Raw genomic sequence first — 17,632 nt, forward strand, 5'->3', positions numbered from 1 at the left:
ACACCACAGAAATGCAAAGGATCGTTAGAGACTACTACAAGCAACTATATACCAATAAAACAGACAGCCTAGAAGACATGGACAAATTCTTAGGAACATACAACCTTCCAAGACTGAGCCAGAAAGAAATAGAAAATATGAACATATCAATCACAAGTAATGAAATTGAAACTGTGATTAAAAATCTTCCAACAAACAAAAGTCCAGGACCAGATGGCTTCACAAGTGAATTCTATCAAACATTCAGAGAAGAGCTAACACCCATCCTTCTCAAACTCTTCCAAAAAATTGCAGAGGAAGGAACACTCCCAAGCTCACTCTATGAGGCCACCATCACCCTGATACCAAAATCAGACAAAGATACCACAAAAAAAGAAAATTACAGGCCACTATCACTGATGAACATAGATGCAAAAATCCTCAACAAAATACTAGCAAACCAAATCCAACAATACAGTAAAAGGATCATACACCATGGTCAAGTGGGATTTATCCCAGGGATGGAAGGATTTTTCAATATACACAAATCAAACAATGTGATACACCACATTGACAAACTGAAGAATAAAAACCATATGATCATATCAATAGATGCAGAAAAAGCTTCTGACAAAATTCAACATCCATTTATGATAAAAGCTCTCCAGAAAGTGGGCATAGAGGGAACCTACCTCAACATAATAAAGGCCATATACAACAAACTCACAGCTAACATCATTCTCAATGGTGAAAAACTGAAACCATTTCCTCTAAGATCAGCAACAAGACAAGGATGTCCACTCTTGTCATTTTTATTCATCATAATTTTGGAAGTCCTAGCCACAGCAATCAGAGAAGAAAAAGAAATAAAAGGAATCCACACTGGGAAAGAAGAAATAAAACTGTCAGTGTCTGCAGATGACATGATACTATAAATAGAAAATCCTAAAGATGCTACCAGAACACTACTAGAGCTCCTCAATGAATTTGGTAAAGTTGCAGGATACAAAATTAATACACATAAATCTCCTGCATTCCTATATACTAACAATGAATGATCAGAAAGAGAAATTAAGGAAACAATCCCATTTACCAATGCATCTGAAGTCAGAAAGAGAAAAACAAATATCGTATACCACTGCATCAAGAAGAATAAAAAAACCTAGTAATAAACCTACCTAAGGAGGCAAAAGACTTGTATTCAGAAAACTGTAAGATGCTGATGAAAGAAATCAAAGATGACACAAACAGATGGAGAGATATACCATGTTCTTGGATTCGAAGAATATTGTGAAAATGACTATACTACCCTAAGCAATCTACAGATGCAATGCAATCTGTATCAGATTACCAATGGTATTGTTCACAGAACTAGAACTAAAAATTTTACAGTTTGTATGGAAACACAAAAGACCCTGAATAGCCAAAGCAATCTTGAGAAAGAAAAACGTAGCTGGTGGAATCAGCTAACTTCAGACTATACTACAAACCTACAGTAATCAACACAGTAAGGTACTGGCACAAAAAACAGAAATATAGATCAATGTACAATGCTGGAAGTCCAAAGATAAATCCACACACCTATGGTCACCTTATCTTTGATAAAGGAGGCAAGACTTTATAATGGAGAAAAGAGAGTCTCTTCAATAAGTGGTGCTGGGAAAACTAGAGAGCTACATGTAAAAGAATGAAATTAGAACACTCCCTAACACCATACACAAAAATAAACTCAAAATGGATCAAAGACCTAAATGTGAGGCCAGATACTATAAAAGTCTTAGAGGAAATCAGTTGGAACACTCTTTGACATAGATCACAGCAATATCTTTTTGGATCTACCTCCTAGAGTAATGAAAATGAAAACAAAAACAAACATGTGAGTGGCGGGGTTGCAGGCGCAGTGGAGTGAGCAGAGCAGCCGGCTGGAGCACGACGACTACTGCAGGACTCGGAAAGAAGAAACGATGTAAACCATTCATTATCCAGACTTTAAGGTCAAGGTGAGAAGGAAGGTCAGGAGGAACATGGCCTGGCCAAATATTTTTCAAAGAGGAACTTTGCTCTCCCGGTTCAGCCATCATCATGTGCTCATGTTCCTGCTCACCTTCTTCAGTTACTCATTGCTCCATGCATCAAGAAAAACACTTAGCAATGTCAAAGTCAGTATCTCTAAGCAGTGGACCCCAAGTGCTTTTAACAAGTCAACTGAACTGCCTGTAGAGATCTGGAGCAGCAATCTTTTGTTTCCCAGTGCAGAGGAAGCCATTCTTTTCCTCGGAACACTCGACACCGTTTTCCTCTCCTACGCTGTGGGCCTTTCCATCAGCAGTATCGTCGGGGATCAGCTTAATTTGTGATGGGTTCTGTCTTTTGGCATGTGCTCCTCTGCATTAGTGGTGTTTGTCTCTGGTACTCTCACAGAATGGCTGCATTTCTACAACAAGGGGCTGTACTGCAGCCTGTGGATCGTGAATGGCCTGCTGCAGTCCACTGGTTGGCCCTGTGTGGTTACTGTTATGCGCAAATGGTTTGGGAAAGCTGGACAAGGAGTTGTTTTTGGTCTCTGGAGTGCCTGTGCCTCAGTGGGCAATATTTTGGGACGGTGTCTAGCTTCTTCTGTTCTGCAGTATGGTTATGAGTATGGCTTTGTGGTGACAGCAGCTGTGCAGTTTGCTGGTGGGATCATCATCTTCTTTAGACTCCTGGTGTCACCCAAAGAAACTGGTCTCCCAGGTATTGAGGCAGAAGATTTTGAAGAAGATTTGCACAGGCCATTAATTAATGGTGCTGAAAATGAAGATGAAGCTGATCCTAATTATCCAATCCAAGAAGGCAAGTCTGTTACCCAAGTCAAGGCGATAAGGTTTTACCAAGCTTGTTGCCTTCCCGGAGTTATAGCATATTCACTGGCCTGTGCCTGCTTGAAGTTAGTGAATTACTCCTTCTTCTTCTGGTTGCCCTTTTATCCGAGTAATAACTTCGGATGGAAGGAGGCTGAAGCCGACAAGCTGTCCATTTGATACAATGTTGGAGGAATTACAGGTGGAACTCTGCAAGGCTTCATCTCTTATGTGCTACAGAAGAGAGCCCCGGTGTTAGCTCTCAGTCTGCTTCTGGCAGTCGGGTCCCTCGTTGGATGTAGTCATTCTCCAAACAATAAGTCTATCAATGCACTTCTGACGGCTGTCACAGGATTTTTTATTGGTGGACCTTCTAATATGATCAGCTCTGCTATTTCTGAGGACCTGGGTCATCAAGAGCTGATCCAAGGGAGCAGTGAGGCTTTGGCAATCATCACAGAATAGCTGATGGAACTGGGAGCACTGGAGCTGCAGTGAGCCAGTATTTAGTGTCTTTGATCCAGGATAACCCAGGATGGACGTGGGTTTTCTACTTTTTCATTCTTATGACAATTTGCACAGTTCTATTTATTTCACCATTAATAGTGAGGGAAATATGCTATCTTATGCAAGGACGACAAGCTCGCATATTGAGTGAGTGACCAGTGCCCACAAAAGAACAAGAAAAATAGGAGACACATCAGGACTATTCCTTTTCATTCACCTTATTTTGGGGTTGTCTTAAGAGCTCCAACATAACCTCAGACTGTCAGGCCTCTTTCAACAGTGTCAGCCACCGCAGATGCTGGCCAAAGTGAAGGCTGGGCTGTTTTTCTACACTACAGGAATAATTAATGATTTTTATTGCTGTTGTTTCCTGAATGTACTGAATGGCCTATGAATCTGCCAGTGTCTTTGGTGGCCTGTGAAGGTTTATCCTTTTAACCGTAAATGCTGTATTGGACTCAGACCCTAGCTCTCCAGCCTGGAAAGCCAAGTGACCACGAGGCATTCATGCATGGTTTGTACCAACGACATGCTCCACGAATAGAAAGGATCGTTGCATTTTGCTTGGTCACGAGTTTGCAGAGAGTGGCTCATCTCTGACGCGTCAAATCCGGATAAAGCACTCCAGCCAGGTCCAGTGTAAGCATGCCTTGGACAGAGAATCCCTTTGTTAACCACAGTGGGGGAAAAAATCACACTGCATGCTGATTGGCTCTCACTCTGTATCTGCTGTAAAGTCATTCAGCTCCAGAAGCAGAAATACCTTCAAATGATTGCCAACTTGCTCTCCTCCGTCTTCATTCAGAATTCCCTTTGACTCCTGGAAGTCTTTAGTCTTCCTTTCAAGGACCATAATGTACCTCAACTGTGAACATTCCAGTGTGTAACTTACAACCAAAGTACTCAACCCCAGATTTGTTCTCTGGGAACTTTAGGATCCACTAGGAAGGTAATTGGCTTAGCCCTATTTTCAGAGGATTGATCTGTGTCACAACCGGGTTCCTTGCGTTACCTCAGCTGAAGACTAGAATTAGAGAAAGAAGAAAGACCTTTTGGCCCTGTAAGCGTTAAGTATGTGACACTGAATCACATTAATGGATTACTAAGGCCTGAGGCATATCTAGGTATCTATTCTTTAGAAGTTTGTAGAATATATGTCTTCAAAGCTGTGGATTTTTTACTAATTATCAATATTTTAAGGTCATACTGTATATATATTTTAAATTATGGAAATTAACAGGCAAAAAACGTTCAATTTTGAGGACTGCCTAATTTGCATTGGGTTACGGAATATTTTTCAACCTCTTGCTCTATATTCTTAAATGTGGTGTGTTTATGAACTTGCTAATTTATTTAATCAAGCAGATTCCCAATCAGTTAATTGCTCATTACTGACAAAAAGGGAAAATACAAAACACAGAAAGGGAAAATAAACTGACTTTTATAATAAAAAAAAACTAAAAAACAAATGTGACCTAATTAAACTTAAGAACTTTTGCACAGCAAAGGAAACCATAAACAAAATGAAAAGACAACCCACAAAATGGGAGAAAATATTTGCAAATAAAGCGACCTACAAGGGATTAATCTCCAAAATATACAAAATACATTCATGCAGCTCAATATAAAAACAAACAACTCAATCAAAAAATAAGTGGAAGATCTAAATAGACGTTTCTCCAAAGAAGACATACAGATGGCCAAAAAGCACGTGAAAAGATGCTCAACATCACTAATTATCAGAGAAATGCAAATCAAAACTACAATAAGGGGCTTCCCTGGTGGCGCAGTGATTAAGAATCCGCCTGCCAACGCAGGGGACACAGGTTCGAGCCCTGGTCCGGGAAGATCCCACGTGCCATGGAGAAACTAAGCCCATGCGCCACAACTACTGAGCCTGTGCTCTAGAGCCCAGGAGCCACAACTCCTGAAGCCCGGGCGCCTAGAGCCCATACTCTACAACAAGAGAAGCCACCACAATGAGAAGCCCATGCACCGCAACAAAGAGTAGCCCCTGCTCACCGCAACTAGAGAAAGCCCGCGCACAGCAACAAAGACCTAATGTAGCCAAAAATAATAAATAAATAAATAATTTTAAATACCTTAAAAAAAAAAAACTACAATGAGGTATCACCTCACACCAGTCAGAATGACCATCATCAAAAAATCTACAAACAATAAATGCTGGAGAGGGTGTGGAGAAAAGAGAACTCTCTACACTGTTGGTGGGAATGTAAGTTGGTACAATCACTATGGAGAACAGTATGGGGGTTCCTTAAAAAACTAAAAATAGAACTACCATATGATCCAGCAATCCCACTCCTGGGCATCTACCCAGAGAAAACCGTAATTCGAAAAGATAACATGCACCCCAGTGTTCACTGCAGCCCTATTTACAATAGTCAAGACATGGAAGTAACCTAAATGTCCACTGACAGAGAAACGGATAAAGAAGATGTAGTACATATATACAATGGAATATTACTCAGGCATAAAAAAGAACAAAATAACGCTATTTGCAGCAACATGGATGGACCTAGAGATTATCATACTACGTGAAGTAAATCAGACAGAAAAAGACAAATATCATATGATATCACTTATATGTGGAATCTAATAAAAAATACAAGTGAGCTTATTCACAAAACAGAAACAGACTCACAGATCTTGAAATCAAACTTATGGTACAAAAGGGGAAGTGTCGGGGGAAGTGATAAATTAGGAGATCGGGATTAACATAAACACACTACTATATATAAAACAGATAATAAGGACCTACTGTATAGCACAGGGAACTCGACTCAATATTCTGTAATAACCTATATGGGAAAAGAACGGATATATGTATACATATAACATTCACTTTGCTGTACACCTGAAACTAACACAACATTGTAAATCAACTATACTCCAATTAAAAAAAAGCTAACCTTTAACAGTCTACTTAGAGTTAATATTTTACCATTTCAAGTAAAATATATGACCACATAGGTCCCTTTACTTTCCCCTCTTTGTTTTAAATGTCATTTACATTATATATGCAAACACTGAAACCTCTCAAGAAATGCTGTAATTTTTGCTTTCAACAGTTATATTTTAAAAATCTTGAAGGAAAAAAATCTGCTATATTTTCTCAGATATTTACCATTTCTGTTGCTCTTTCCTCATTCACAAAGTTCTAAGTTTCCTTGGTATCATCTCCTTTTAGTCTGAAGAACTTTAGTTAGCACTTCTTTTAGACCAGGTCTACTAGTAACAATTCTTACTTTTCCTTCATCTGAGTATTTCTTTATTTTGCCTTCATCTCTGAGGTATGTTTTCACTGCATACAGAATTCTGAGTTGGCAGTTCTTTGCTTTCAGAATTTTAAGATGTTCTTCCACTCTCTTCTGCGGTTCCTGATGAAAAACCTATAGTCATTTGAATTGTTCCTCCCTGTACATAATGTACTATATTTCTCTGTCTGCTTTCGAGATTTTCTATCTTTTATTTTCAGAAGTTTAGTTATGATGTATCTCGGAGTGCTTAACTTTGAGTTTACCTTTTCAGAAGTTTGCTAAGCTTCTTGGACCAATAAGTTTATTCCTTTCCCAGATCCAGGAACTTATAGCTTTATTTTTTTTTAACGTATTTTCTGCACCAATCTCTTGCCCCTCTCCTTCTGGGATTCCAATGATGCAAACATTATATCTTCTGCTATTGTCCAACAGGTCCCTGAGGCTCTGGTTCTTCAGTTTGGATAATTTCTATTGATCTATTTTCAAATTCATACACAGCTCTATTATCTCCACTCTGCTATAGAACCCCACCTAGTAAATGTTTTATTTCAGATATTTTGCTTTTATGTTCTGAAATTTCCACGTGGTCCTTTATGAGGTTTTTATTTCTCAATTCAGAACTTCTATCTTTCTATTCATTTCAAGAATATTTACCTTACATCATGGAGCATGGTTTTAATGGTTGATTTAACATCTTTGCCTGATAACTTATCTCGGGATTGGCATCTTTGATTGTCTTTTCCTCTGACAACTGGTCATATTTTCCTGGTTCTTTATATACGAAGTAACTTTAAGTTTTATACTGGATGTTTTAAATATTATCTTGAGACTCTAAATCCTATTAAAATCCCTAAAGTATGCTGATTTTTGTTTTGTTTTGGGTTATCTGGTAGGCAATCGACCCAGTTAGATTCAGAGAGCCAAGTTCTTTCTTGCTTTATGTGGGCAGTGGTTACAATTTAAGTTCAGTTTGTAAAGCCTGAGCTATGCTTCTTTGGGCCTTACCGATATATATGCCGCTCTGGGATTTGGGTGGTGGTTTGTATCCTAGCTCAGTCCTCACATTCTTGCGTGTGAGGCCAGAACTTATGCTGGTCATTACATACAGAATTAGGGCATTCCCCTTTCCAGGGCTCTCTTCCCTGATAGACTCCAGCCCCCAGATCCTTCCTTTTCCTGCAACATTAATGTAAATAAAAAGTTTTAGAGTTTTAACCTCTCACACTACAGCACAATCCTGGGCAACTCAAGCTGCTCTTGGGGGAAAGCAGCAAGAAAAAAGAGAAAAAATGGGAAGCCTCAATACTCTCTGGCTCACAGAGGGACCTTTTCCAGATACTCTGGCCAGAAAGAGAAGGTTACTGTTGGAGTCTTTGCTGTCTGCATCCATAGCACAATTAAAGACAAAGGGCCCCTCAGGTTAAGGCTGAGGATATAGGAGGGAAAAAAATACAAAGGACACTCATTCCTATGATGGTTCTTCTTCCAATTTTGATCTCTCTCCCCAACCTGGCTGCTATTGTTTACTTTCCAAAGTATATAAGTAGTTGCTTTTTGCATTCTGTCCAGAGTTTTTAACTGCAATCGGTAGAAGACTGCTGTGGGCTGAACTGATTCCCCCCAAAGTCTTATGTTGAAACCCTAACACCCAATGTGACTATATGTGGAGATAGGGCCTGTAAGGAGGCAATTAATGTTAAATGAGGTCATAAGGGTAGGGTCCTGATCCTGTAGGATTAGTGTCCTTATAAGAAGGGACACCACAAAGCACTCTCATTCTCTTTCTCTCTGCCGTCTGAGGACACAGCAAGAAGGCAACCATCTACAAGCCAGGAAAAGAGCTCTCACCAGAATCTCAATCAGCCAGCACCTTGGTCTTGGACTTGCCAAGTTCCAGAACCGTGAGAAATAAATTTATGTTGTTTAAGCCACCCAGTCTGTGGCATTTTGTCCTGTCAGCCCAAGCATGCTAAGACAGAGAGTTAGAGTAGTAGTGGAATTACTCCACCTTCTCTAGCATCATAAGTTGAGTTAACTTTTTGAAGGCTATAGTATGGTAAAGTGTACGGCATACTAAAAGACATAAGATAAACAGAACCCATGCTGTCTGAAAAAGGATACAGTAGAAAAATCAGGCAAGTTTTCTTAGGAAAATTTCCAGAGCTAAGAAAATTGAAATGGAGAGTTTAGAACGCAGTAATACATAGAAGAGGAAGGAGAAAATCCACCTATAGGAAAAGCTTATTAGGAACTGGCTAGAAGGGAATAAAGAGGAAACAGAAGAGCGCCACTGAAGTGGAAATTAAAATGGTTACTCAAGTAATAGTTTCAGTGGGTAATAACCAGAAATAGACCTCAATGTCAAGTAGAAAAAAACCTTATATCTACAGGAACAAAAAAGTATTTAAAAGCCAGGGCTAGAGGATGGAAATGGGTGAATTTATGTATAAAAAGGGAAATAGGAAAAAGGATCTAAACTTAAAAATATATATAATACATTATATACTGTATTACCTAAATATGAATATAATGTAGTGATTATATATTACTACAGCATTGTGATATATAATATACAGATATATACACCTGAGTATTTTTTAATTAAAAAAATTTTTTAATTACATGACAATAGAAACTATCTAAAAGGAAATAATGAATACTTACTATTGGTGCCAGACTTGTTTTACCTCAACATTATACACTTTGACCATTAAGTTTAACTGTTCACTCAAATCAACAACAAAGGGCAATGATAATTTTCAAAGAAAAGAAGAGAAAGTTTTAGAACTCTCTTTAGCAGTAGCAAGAATTTGTCTTTAAAGTGGGAAACATTTAATTATAGGAAAATCTTTCCTCCCAACACAAAACAAAAGGAAATTAGAAATGCTGGATAAAATATAATAGATACACTTTTAAACATAGCAAGCATACGAAAAACCCCACAGAAATACTTAAGAGGCCAAAAATGAAAAATAAACAGAAAATAAGGGAATTTACAAAAACCCTAAAACTGAATGCATCAAATAGACTCAAAATACAGACAGCAAAAAGAGACATATCTACCAGAATAACCTGATAAATCCATCAGAATAATAAAATAGTTCAAAATTTCTAGGTTATTAACAGATCAAACTGACAAAAATGTGACTAGCATTTGAAAAACGTAATCAACAGTTAGAGAATACACATTCTTCTCAATATGGAACATTTATTAAAACTAATCATAAACGAGGCCATTAAGCAAATCTTACAAAGTCCAAAAAAATCTGCCATACAGAACAAATTCTCTGACCATAATTCAATTAACATAGAAGTAAAAATGAAAAGCTAAAAGCTCCTATTTTCAAAAACATTAAAACTAAACTTCCAAATAACACTAAGCCAAAGAAGAAATAATCATGAAAAGTAGAAATTACTTAAAAATGAATATTAGTAAACATAATACATATCCAAACTTGTATATGTAACCAAAGCAGTATTTGGAGAGAAGGAAATCAACAAAGCCAAACATTAATTATTTGAAAGACTAATAAAATGAACAAATCTCTGGCAATAGTGCTCATGAAAAAAGAGAAAATAACTAATAATCAATATTAGGGACGCAAAAGGGGACATCTGTGTAGAAAATAATACCAAGTATTCAGTAATGGAGCTTTTGTTTCGTTCTTTAACAGCAGACTGAATTAAATGCAGATGGCCCTCTGCATCCACGGATTCAACCAACCATGAATGGAAGAAAAAATTTTTTTAATTCCAGACAGTTCCAAAAAGCAAAACTTGAATTTGCCAGGTGCTGGCAATTATCTACATAGCATTTACATTGTATTAAGTATTACAAGTAATCTAGAGATGATTCAAACTCTATGGGAGGATGTGCGTAGGTTATATGCAAATGCTACACCACTTTATATAAGGGACTTGCGCATCTGCGGATTTTGGTATCCAGGGGGTCCAGGAACCAATCCTCCATGGATATTGATAGAACAACTGTATACCATATCCTTCAGAGGAGGGGGACAGCTGGCAAACAATGAGGGTAGGGAGTGGGTTTTTTCTAACAAGCAGAATCTTAGCTTTTAACAATGCCATAAGGATGAATATGTGACTTATCTTTAGATCTCTTCAGTGAGCTTTGACTTTTTTGAACCATTCACAGTTGAATTCATCTACTTTAAGTGTGTCACACTGAAATGAAAAATGGCAACTCACTAGAGAGTAAATAATTAAGAGGATATAGAAGAAATTGACAACTGTAGAACAGAACATAGAATAGAGAAATCAACAACCTAAACAGACCTATAAGCATTAAAGAAGGTAAATTAGCTGTTAAAGTGCACTTGTGCATGCACACCACCCCGCCCTGCTTGACCCAGTTTTTATTGGCAAATTCTCCCTAACAGACGATTCCAAGCTCATGCAAAATCCTTCCGAAGAATAATAAAAGATAAAGCACCTTCATTTGTTTAATGAGGTGATATAATCTTGATAACAAAAACCAAAACAAGTACCAAACAGAAAAATGATAAATTTTGCTCATAAACTCAGAATCAAAACTAAATCCTAAATAAAGTATACTAAAACAATACACGAGGTTCAAGTTAGATTTTTCCCAAGTATATATGCATGAATTAACATTAGAAAAACTATTGATGCAATTCTTCACATTACAAAATTAAAGGAGACTGCTGGTTCTGGAAAAGATAAAGTAGATGTACTCTCCTCCGGTTAAATACAACCAAAAACCCTGGATATTATATGCAAAAGAAAACGTAAGAAGATTCTGAAGGTGGAGAATAAAAGGAAGATTGTCTAGAGACCCTGGAACTCAAGAAATGACACAGCAGTTAAGTCCCTTTGCCTTGTCTATCCCAGACTGTGTGCTGGACAAAGCAGCAACCTGAAACAACAGACATGCCTTTTCCTCTTGAGTTTTCTAAATTAAATTTGATGGTGGAAACAAAAATTATAACACTAATTCTAAATGTATGTAGGGGAAATATCTAAAACAATTATAAATGGGGGAGAGTAATGTCTATGAAGAAAGGTAAGGTTTTTAAATTTCAGTCTGGAAAATGATGACACTAACAGACTGTGACAAGTTATGTATATATAATGTAATACCTAGAGCAACCACTAAAAAGTATACACAAAGAAATACACTCAAAAAGACTAGAGATGAATAAAAATGGAATTCTAAAAAATTTTCAAGTAACTCACAGGAAAATAGGAAAAAGGAAACAGAGAAACCAAAACCAGAGGAAACAGAAAACTACAAAATAAAATGGAAAGCCTGTTGTATTTACCCACATTCTTGTTTACCATGTTCTTCCTTCCTTTTAAAAGTTCCTTCTTTTATGACTCACTCCTGCTTAAAGAGGGTTCTTTAGCCACAGTTTTAGAGTAAGTCTGCTGGCTTAGTTTTCCATCATCTGAGAATGTCTAGATATTCCCTTTATTACCGAAGGTTAATTCTGCTGGATATAGGATTCTGTGTGGACATTTTACTTTCAGCAGTTGACAGAAATGCTTCCATGGTTTCTAATAGGAAATCTGCTATCATTCAAATCGTTTTTCCCTTATAGACAAGGTATCATTTCCCTCTGGCTACTTTTCAACATTTTCTCTGTCTTTATTTCTAAAAAGTTTAATTATAATGTGCTGTGGCATGTATTTCTTTGGATTTACTCGGTGATCCACTTAGGTTCTTGAATCTGTATGTTTACCTCTCTTGCCAAATTTGAGAAAATTTCAGCCATTATTTCTTTGAGTACATTTTCAGTCTTTTCCTCTTTCACCTCTCCTTTGAGGACTCTGACGACAGCAATTTTAGATCTTTTGTTATGGTCCCACAGATCCCTGAGGCTTTCTTTCTTTTTTTTTTTTTTTCAGTCTCTTATTTCTAATTTTAGATTATTTTGAGTCTCTGTTATTTGATTAGGAAATTTCTATTGTTTTGTCTTCCAGTTCACTGATTCTTTCTTCTTTCCCCTCCATTTTCCTGTTGAACCTATCCACTGAGCTTTTTAATTTAGTTTTGTACTTTTCCATATCAAAAGTTCCATTTGCTTCTTCTTTTTACCTTCTATTTCTTTGCTGAGGTTTTCTACATTTTCACTTGTTTCAAGTGTCTTTGGAATTGCTCAGTGAAGCATTTTTATCATGACTGATTTGTGATCTTTGTCAGTAATTCTACCACCTTTTATCATTTCAGTGTTGACATCTATTGTCTTTTGTTACGCAACTTGTGATCTTCCTGGTTCTTGGTATGAAAAGTGATCTTCAAATGAAAGCTGGATATGTTCATACTATGTTATGAGACTATGACCTTATTTAAACCTTCTATTTATTTGTTTGTTTTAAATAATTAATTTATTTATTTTTGGCTGCGTTGGGTCTTCATTGCTTCATGCAGGCTTTCTCTAGTTGTGGAGAGCGGGGGCCACTCTTTGTTGTGGTGCGCAGGCTTCTCATTGCAGTGGCTTCTCTTGTTGCAGAGCATGGGCTCTATGTGCGTGGGCTTCAGTAGTTGGGGCAAGCAGGCTCAGGAGTTGTGGCTCACAGGCCCTAGAGCACAGGCTCAGTACTTGTGGCACACGAGCTTCCGCAGCGTGTGGGATCCTCCCGGAGCAGGGATTGAACCCATGTGCCCTGCATTGGCAGGCAGATTCTTAACGACTGCATCATCAGGGAAGTCCCTAAACCTTCTGTTTTAACTGGCTTTCTATGACACTGCTCCATCAGGGGAAGGTCGGAGGGTGGAGGGCACCACATTTCATTACTGGCGAGTGGAGGGAGAAGTCCAAGTTTCCCGGTTGGCCTTCACTGACACTTGAAGGAGGGGTCCTCATTACCGCTGGGTGGAGGTGGGAGTACAGGCTGACTGACAATGCACTGAGGGCAGCCTTGTCACCTGCTGGGTGATGGTCAAAGATATAACTCTCCAATACACCTCTTCTGACACAACCTCATTACTGCTGGGTGGGGAGGAAAGTCCAGGCTCTCCACTGACACACTGTGGGGGTAGGTGGGAAGAGAAGGCTCACAACCACCGAAAAGGGAAGAAGTGCCAGCTCTCTGCTTGGTCTTTCTTGATACCACACTGTGGTGGTGTTGAGGTACCCTGTTACAATCTCATGAGGGTGGACTTCTAGGTTCTCCATTCAGCCTCTTCAGGCCTGGCTAGGGGTAGTGCCACACTTTTTCTGTGGTATTTGACTAAACTAGAACAGATACTGTCTAAAAGTGTTCTGTCTTGCCAGGCTGTTCTATTCCTGGTCCTTTCGCTAGAAAGAGCAGGTCCTTGTCAGACTGCGTGTTTGTGTGTGTGTACATGCGCTTGTTGATGTCTGCAAGCTACTGGCTTATCCAGTACTCAGTGTCAGATATAAAGCAACCAGAAAATCCAAGAAACCCACCACCATGCCATTCTTAAGGTCCTGAAGTCCCTAGACTTCTTCTCCCTACCTTTCAGAGTCTTGTGTTTTATAGGTCCAGGGTTTTGGGTTATAGTAAGTGGGAGAAATAGGGGAAAGTATGTTCACTTTATCTTCCCAGAAGTAGAATTTCAATTTTATAGCCACCTCATCTATCTCTAAAGTGAATGATGAAGAAAATAATACTTCATTTATTCCTTTCCAACTTGATCTCAGGCAACTAATTTAGAGAATCTAAACCAAAAAACAAGCAATTTTTTAAAAGCCTTGGGATTTTACTTGGTCTTAATTTCAATGTGAATGAAAGTGTGATGCGGGAATCAAAAAGTCACTGTAATCTCAAATTACAGAAGTTAGCCTATTTGAAGCACTTTACTCAGCTTTGAGTACCACATTTTAAGATCTCAGTAAACCAGTGATAAACCAGAAGAATAACTAAGACTATAGTGGTTCCAGGAGATCGAAATAACTAGAGATACTTTACCTGGAAGAAAGAAAAAGGGTAACTAAGGAGAAAGGATTATAGAATAGCAATCTTTTAATATTTATGAGGCTCACAATTTTAAAAAGAGGCAGAAAAGCACAGTCAGATAAGTTGGCTTCTTATACATAAGAATTTTCTAACAATCTAAACTGCCCCAAAATTGATGGTCCTACTTTACTGTCCTAAGTTCCCCAATATCAGAAGTATTAAAACAAAGACTGTATGTCCACAGGTTGGAAATATCATTGAGTGGATGGCTTCAGTAGTAAGGAAACTGGAGTAGTGATTTTTAAGCTATGATTCACAGCGCTGCGTGAAGTGGTGCTGTGGAGCTGGGGTGTGACTGCTGCCGAGCTGACAAAATGCCCGACTTCCCTACTCAGCTTCAACCAGACCTTCCACTTACATGTCTAGCATCAGCAGTGTCTTTTATTAGGGGAGGTGGGAGTGGGCTGGAGAGAAGGATTATGCTTTAAAGTAAAAGTCCAAAAATGACTGAACTGAAGACATGAACTAAGGCCTCTTTGAATTTTATATTCTGTGATTAATTCTTTCTTTTCCTTTTTTAAAGGAAATAGTTATTATTTTTAACATCTTTATTGGAGTATAACTGCTTTACAATGGTGTGTTAGTTTCTGCTGTAAAACAAAGTGAATCAGCTATACATAAACATATATCCCTATATCTCTTCCCTCTTGCATCTCCCTCCCACCCTCCCTATCCCACCCAACTAGGTGGTCACAAAGCACCGAGCTGATCTCCCTGTGCTATGCAGCAGCTTCCCACTAGCTATCTATTTTACATTTGGTGGTGTATTAATTCTTAGTTCTCAAATATAGTCCAGAAAAGTAAGATCATCATCTTATTAAGGAATTACTGCAAACAAGATTAATATATGTGATTTTAAAAGCCTCCTTTTTTTTCAATAATGGGGCTGTTAGAATGAATGAAGCTCTCCCCATTACCTGTGTCAGCACAGCCTATATTGTGTCTGGGGATGAATTTTGGTTTTCTCTGAAAAAAATTGATAAATTAAACACCCTTTTATTTCAAAAATAAAAAGTAGCTAGAGAAAAGTAAATCTTATAAACCCATGAAGTTACACATTTTAAATTTGTACTTCTATCAAGAAAAACATTGAAAAAATGAGTTGTTATAATAACTAAATTTTGGGCTTCCCTGGTAGCGCAGTGGTTGAGACTCCGCCTGCCGATGCAGTGGACACGGGTTCGTGCCCGGTCCGGGAAGGTCCCATGTGCCGCGGAGCGGCTGGGCCCATGAGCCATGGCCGCTGAGCCTGCGCATCTGGAGCCTGTGCTCCACAACGGGAGAGGCCACTGTAACAGTGAGAGGCCCGCGTACCGCAAAAAAATAAACATAAAAAATAACTAAATTTTAAGTGAACACACTGTACTATTGAAATAATTATATAACTTCTCAGGACTTCCCTGGTGGTACAGTGGGTAAGACTCCATGCTCCCAATGTAGGGGGCCTGGGTTCAATTCCTGCTCGGGGAACTAGATCCCACATGCATGCCACAAATAAGAGTTCGCATGCCGCAACTAAGAGTCTGCATGCCACAACTAAACATGCCGCAAAGAAGATCCTGCCTGCCGCAACTAAGACCCGGTGCAGCCAAAATAAATATTTAAAAAACCAAAAAACCCAAACAAAAAGTCCTCCCAAATAATTATATAACTTCTCCAAAGTAAAAGCAATTTATTACATATTAGAATACCAAAAAATGGGAAATATTATATGAAGTTTCTAGACACTTGAATCTTTAATAAACTACCTCATCTTGAGAGTTACAGAGCATTTCATAATTCATATCTATAGTAATAACAGTGACCACCATAGTTGGCCTATAGGAACTTTTTTTTTATTTTAAATTTTTTAATTTATTTCTAAAATGTGGGATCTTAGTTCCCCCACCAAGGATCGAACCCGTGCCCCCTGCAGTGGAAGTGTGGAGTATTAACCACTGCACCACCAAGGAAGTCCCAACAGGTACTTTTTTTAAAAAGCATGTTTTGAATTATTAATCTTACATAGCTTAAAAAATTCACACAAACCTCATTGGATCATCTTTCTTACTGTCTTACTGTCATACTCGTGGAATTCTTATCCATAAATCAACTAGAGATTCTATTCTCAACACAGTAGTTCACTGGCTTCTCAGAAATAACATTCATGGTGATGAAGTAAGTCTAAAGGCCTATGATCTGTATTTTGCTGAGGCATGACTCAGAAGATGGCACACAGGCGTGCAGGAGGGGTCCACTTATGCGGTAGTTAGTCAACCCCGTAACTCAGTACGGCTATATCAACATGGTCTAATTGTTTTCTGTTACAGTTGTTTACGTATTTTGTGAGCGAATTAAATGCTAAATGGTACACCAAATCAAGGGAATTGAGGTCTTATGATAAAACCATTGGAACATTAGGATACATCAAGCTCTGCTGTACTTGATGTGTTTTAAAGTATTATTTATAAAATTATGTATAAAATTTTAAAATACAATCACCACACAATATAGTAACCATGACAATATTTCAAAACACTTTCAGACGCTCTGCGTTCATAAAAACTTATTTTCTCATAAAAGGTAACACACTAATGACAGAAATTTTAGAAAATACAGAACAGCAAAATAAGAAAAATAAATAACCCTTTAAAAATACAGAACAACAAACTTTTAACAGAAAAGCACCAGTGATTTTCATGGATCTCATTTTAAATTGCAAAGGGCTGAATGAATTCACGTTTTGTTTCCCCATTTATTAAATCCAACCATTTGTTATAAGCCCACAGGACTGCTCAACTGATGCTTTCAGCATCAAAAAGCACAAAACAGATTAACCTTCAGATTAAATTTGAGATTCTCATAAACTGTATTACCACACAGATTACTTATTTGAAACTACTATACTATTAAGATTGTAAAGATAATAAAAACTTAAGTGAAAACATCTAAGATCAAGTCTCCTTTAGGAAAACTAGATAATGGAATTGTGATAAAGTTATTATTTATTATTACTAAAATTTATACTATATAATATTTCTTGATGTTATCAGCTATATTTTACAGATGTATATTTTTAACTTA

The 17,632-nt window shown here is 37.8% G+C and overlaps 1 protein-coding gene and 1 pseudogene across 3 annotated transcripts in view; one reads left to right on the forward strand and one right to left on the reverse strand.

Annotated features, from left to right (window-relative positions):
- Window positions 1-17,632, reverse strand: part of RUNDC3B (RUN domain containing 3B) — a 155,615-nt gene that overhangs the window by 113,555 nt on the left and 24,428 nt on the right. The gene's annotated exons all lie outside the window — the stretch shown is intronic.
- Window positions 2,004-3,481, forward strand: LOC116758986 (annotated as a pseudogene).

This window comes from Phocoena sinus, chromosome 9 (genome assembly GCF_008692025.1).
Source record: "Phocoena sinus isolate mPhoSin1 chromosome 9, mPhoSin1.pri, whole genome shotgun sequence".
Taxonomy (NCBI): Eukaryota; Metazoa; Chordata; class Mammalia; order Artiodactyla; family Phocoenidae; genus Phocoena; species Phocoena sinus.